We start from the raw sequence: 5,801 nt of genomic DNA, 5'->3' as shown, positions 1-5,801 counted from the left end.
GTATTTATTTAATAGCCATTGACTGACTGATACAGTACATTGGTTTTGGCATATTGATGGAGTTACCAAATAATTCTATTTGAACATGAAATAATTTTCAAAAGCAATTTTAAGATTGAGATAATTTCATTGCAAAAACTAAAATATTTTAAAGTATTTCTAAATAATATTTAAATAATGAAAATTCATATATTGAGATGAAAAAGCTTGTTTACATTCTCTGCACTTTGGAAATAATGTAAGAGAATTATCCGCTGCATACAGTCAGATCTTAAGTCAGTTTGCAAAATGCAACTCTCTAAAATACTATACCCACTGTAACTTTTTTCAAAGTGATCTTATTTTTTATTCTTTTACAAAATTGTCTTCAGAGTTATATTTAAAACTAAAAATATGAAATTGTTGACATATTCAAATGACTCTTCTCTGTAAACCACAATGTTTTTATTTTAGAAAATATGCTAAGAAGCCCAAGTGGAGGTTTGGGTTTGTTTTGTTTTTTTCATGTTGAAATGGGTAAATACTTCAGCCCTGATATTTTCATAGACAGCAACTTTTTTTGTCTCCACTCAGAGTAGCTTTCTTTTTAAATAAGACAAAATATCCAATGATTTGCTTGACTCTTTTGAATATTCATCTATACTCAGTTGCTGTGATTTTGTGTGTCTTTCCAATTTCATTCCAGACCTGAATATGCAGTTCTCAAAGTTAAAATGAAGGAGAACCATAAAGTGAGCAGATAGTGAAACCATAGAATATCAAGACTCATCCTTGTGCAGCACCTGAGTTCCCATTATTTTCTTTGGTCCATTCCTTAATGTTCTCCTGTTTGCAAACTTTGTTTTCAACAGTTGCAACTTTCCAACTGGCTAATATTTAAAATACAAAGGTTCATGGTGTTCTTTTTATTAAATAGTTTCATAAAGATTTTTGACACATTTTGAACAAAATACAAATTTTTATTAAAATTGGGAAGACTTGTTTCTAAAAAAAAAACATCAAAATTAACCCAGATGTTGGCTTACAAAGTCTGAGGCATTTCTAAAGCTCAATTATAACAAGAAAGAAAGAATATACAGTCATGCCAAACTATTTTTTTAATTCACCATTAACTTCATCAAAACAATCTGGTAGTTCAGTTATTCTGTGTATATCCAAAGCATTCATAAATTGTGACACCAGTCATTTCTATTTTGATTGGCAGAGAATCAGAGCTTGTTTGGATCCAATTCTGAATGATAATTCCAAGTATCTTTCTGCTCTATGCTTCTTTTAATTAAGTAAGAATATTAGTTGGCCCCACCCCTGTTTACCACTATACATTGTGATTTCACTGTAAAAACAACAGTTTAACCTTCAATATTGAACTTTATAACCACAGTTATAATTGCATTCACAATATCAAGAAACAAAAAGTTCAGAACTCTTTTTTTTTTTTTTGGAACTGGGGATCGAACTTGGGACCTTGTGCTTGAGAGGCAGGTGGGAGAACCACTGAGCTAAATCCCCAGCCCAAAAAGTTCAGAACTTTACTTTGATGTCTTGAATTGGATAAAGAACCAAACCCTTTTTGGGATAAACTGATTTATCTAGTTGGAGCATGAAATGACACAATAAAAACCTAGCATCACTGAAATGCAGGCTCAGTGCTGCTGATGGAGCCCGCTCATCAGCGCCTATGACTTCATTTGTTGTATGTTTCCAAAAAAACTTGGAATTGAAAATGAGGGAAATCAATTCATATCAATGCTATAAATAAATACTTTAACATAAATGAAAACTGAGACTGCCCAGAATAATTTAAAAGCAATCATTCTGCAGCTGCTTTTAGTATTCTTAAAATGATTGCTGTGATAACTTTGGAAGTAGATATGAGTCTTGTTGTTTGTTTGTTTGTTTGATACTGGGGATGAAAACCAGGGCCTCACACCCAGTAGGTCAGGCCCTGTGATTAAGCTACACCCCACCCCAGATGTAGACACTCCTTTGTCAGAGAGTTCTGACCGCTGCTTTTGAGGTGATGCCGATACTCAAGAAGCTCCCGTGTGGGCAGCAAATGTCGACACCTTTTTGTACTTTTTACACGTCCATCACTGACGTTCTTGAGAAACAGAAACTTAGTGTTTCTAAATTGTCTTGTCTTAGCTCATCTTTTTTTGTAAATGTGCTCAGAGCAAGATATGATGCACTTGAAAATGTCAGTCTATAGTTGCTCATTATGCCATAAAAGCAAGGACAAACACTGTAGCTCGAACGTTCAGACTACCTGCTTGAACACATGTAGACGTGCTGCTGGTCTATCTTTCCTACTCCCCTTTAACACACATCTAAGCCCCCATTCTCCATGTTTCCCACAGGCTGACTGGTGGTGTAGTGACTCCCAGGATTCAGGCCAGCAAACAGACTTCAGCTGGGGTGGCCGACGTACCACATGGCCCCAGGCCCAGCATGGGGAAACGTTTCTCCCGTCAATGCGTCAGACCTAAGGAGGTCTCTGAGTGTGCTGCATTTGCTCAAATCTCCGTGGAAAGATATGGAGGCAAAACCACTGGAAGGGCTGGGACAGAAAGCAGCTCCTCCCACGTGCGTCAACGCATCGAGGCCCAGGGACACCCAACACACCTAGGAAAAAGGTGCGAGCAAGAAGAAGTATCTTGGAGTGGCCAGGCTTATTGTACTACAACTGCTAATAATGGTGTCTCTTTTTAAAATGATTACTTCAGGACAAAGGCTAAATCAACTTGGATGCTGAAGCCGTAAGCCCACATTAAGTCAATTCGAGGCAAACCAAAATCCATATGCCTCCTTTATTCCCCCTGGCAACAGGCTTTTATTCATTTTCTATTATTGTAAGTGGATCAAATGTGATGAGGGAAATTTGGAAGATTTCTGCACCAGTATTTGTTTTCCATCAAAATTGTGGGGTGTTTTTTTCTACTTCAGGGAATTAATTTCAGTATCATGGGAGGGGTGGTGAATGAAGGCCAAAAAATAAAGACAACAACATCCAAATAATGGGAAATATATTTAGAACTGTTCATTATTCAGTGGGCCGTTAGAACAGAAATGAAAGAAGAAAGCAGCCCCTTCCCAGGCACTGTCTGAGCTTGGCCATTGATTGGCTCAGTCTTCCCCGTCTGCTGATGGACTTAGACTACAGAACGCCTGAGACCATGGCACGAGAGGCCAGCCGATGCCTGTGTGTGTCTGGGATGGGAGGAGGCAGTGTCAAGACAGGAGAGTTTGTCTTTCCCCAAGATGTATTCCCCCAAAGCCATGGCTTTCCTTCCAAATAGTTGCATTTTCTTACCCTGCCATAAAAATATAAAACAAAACAAAAACCTTCCAAATATTAAACTTTCTACTAAAGCTTGGAGCAGATCAAGCAGTTTGAGAAGGAGATGAGGCTCCACAAAGCTCTACCCCAATTCTCAAGCTTCCCAAGAGAGAGCCTGTGGATTAAGACAGGTTTGAGGGATGAAGGCGAGGAAGAGGAGCTCTGCAGGCCTTGGGTGTTATTCTCTTTTTTAAATTAATTTTATTGGTACATTTAAGGTAGACAATACAATGATATTCATTGTTAGAAATTTGAACCTTGACATAATCCATCTAGGGTCTTATTTTCCCCATTCCCCTGCCCTCTGTTCAACCCCTCCCTTCCTCCCTATCTACAAAGACTTTTTTTCCATTATTTTTCATTTTCTCATATTAATTCCATTCCCTTCTTCCCTTTCTCCTACCCCTCCCACTTCCCCTTCTCCTCTGCCCCTTTTCTTCCTATTTCACATGATCTGTTATACCTTTTAGTCCTTATTTACACTTCCAGTTTCTCCAGTGTAATCCTAAGTGACATTTGGCTGCTGAAACTAGCAACACCAAGGATGCTGGTGACCATCCTGGGACTCCTTTCCTGTACCATCAGAGGGGGTGTAGGTTGCCAATGCCTTGATTTCAGACTCCCGGCCTTTAAAATAGTGAAGGACTACTCTGAGATGTTCTGAGGTACTCAGTCTGTGGTGCTTGGTTAGAGCCCCCAGGGAACCAGCACACCTGGCCAGGTAAGATGACTGGTGTGCAGTGCTATTGTGTAAATTATCCAAGTTCACACACACAGGGAGTGAAATTGTTGCTATTTGGACTGTGGTTCTATTTTTCCAAATCTGGGTTCCACTCAACTACCCAGCCATGTTGAAAGTGTCAAGAGAGTGATGGCTCCAAGTTGTGCTCCACCAGACCCGGGAAGACCCAGTTCATAATTTCAGGCAGCATCTTGCAACCCGGGACAGAGGAACCCTCCTTAGAAGCTGGTGCCTTAACAAGTCCTTTACCCACCTAGATGAGCTACTATTTCTTGCTTGTGGTGGAAAAGGTGGAGAATCTGGGAGAACTTACTGTTTTCATTGGTCATTCCAAGGGAGTACTCTCTTACACAAGGTAAAAATGGGGTTAATATCAGAACTTGAAACAAATTTCCCTCCCAACCACCAGCTTCAGGAGCCACCTCCAGGGACCAGCATGGAGTTGGGATTAGGTCTAGGAGCTTCCTTTAAATGTACAGAAAGGACACACATGAAGAATGTGCTTGCAGCCATGATGTGAAGTGAAATAAATCAGACACATAAGCTTAAATATTGCATGATTTCTCTTATATGAGAACCCAAAATATAAGCAAATGTCAAAATAGAAGTTAAATAATAGGAAGTAGGGAGAGAGAGCCTTCTCAAATGGGAAGGGGATCAAGAGATGGAGGGAGCGGAGAGGGAAGAGAAGGAAAGGGGATAAAATACATGTACCAACTTCACACAGGAATGTAGCCGGTATGTAGTGCAAATGTGTACCAATAAGAAATAAAAACAGAAACAAACCTGTTCTTAGGGGGACACTTGTCTTTTGATCAAAACTTCGGTCAGAGCCTTGAAACCTTCTTGACCTTGAGCTTTCCCTTCTGTCCTGACAGGTTCCACTGTGAGCAAGAACCCCGCTGAGTCTGCTCAGTGAAATGCCCCACTCTGGGTGTCTAACCACCTGCTATGTTATTACACCACAACCCCCTTTGGTGATGATCCTATCAAGTTGATTTCTTAGCCATTTCCTAACCACCGACATCTTGCTGCTCCAGGGCTGGAATTCGCATGGGTTTGTTGGATGGGAGTTGAATCTCAGCTCTCTCCCACGGCAAGATCCACTAGAGTGGTCCCTATTCCTACCGTCAGGCTCCCCCGTGGGTAAAGTTCGTCTCAACATCTCCAGTAAGTTTGTAAAGGAAAGAAAAGTCTTTTCTTTCTTGCTTGCTTTGTTTTTGTTCCTGTCTTCAAATGTAGATGCAAAGACCACAGTGGTTAGGGATAGACTGAGGTAGAGTAGAAATTACTTTGTTTTAAAAAATGTAAGAACTAGACACGGTGGCACACTCCTGTAATCCCAGCCCTCAGGAGCCTGAGGCAGAAGTGTGTTAGTTTCTTTTCACTCATTGCTGAGACAAAATTCCTGACTCCCAAAGTTAAAAGGGAAAGGGTTTACTTAGCTCACAGTTTGTAGAGGTTTCAGTCAATAATTGGCTGGCTCCAAGGCAGAGTGGCACGTAGCAGAGGGGCATCACAGGTGAGAAACATTTCATGGGACCCACACAGGAGCAAAAGCAACAAGAGAACCATAAAAGTATCTTTCTGCTCCTTTTATCTTACTGGGACTACTGAGGTTAGAGTGGTGCCAAACCAATCAATGTACTGATTAAACAATCACATGCCCTTAATCCCAGCATCACACACTTCAGATTTAACTATCTCTGAAAAAGCCACCTA

Source organism: Fukomys damarensis, unplaced genomic scaffold (assembly GCF_012274545.1).
Source record: "Fukomys damarensis isolate Sample0158 unplaced genomic scaffold, DMR_v1.0_HiC HiC_scaffold_18, whole genome shotgun sequence".
Classification (NCBI taxonomy): Eukaryota; Metazoa; Chordata; class Mammalia; order Rodentia; family Bathyergidae; genus Fukomys; species Fukomys damarensis.
This window is presented reverse-complemented; position numbering follows the sequence as displayed.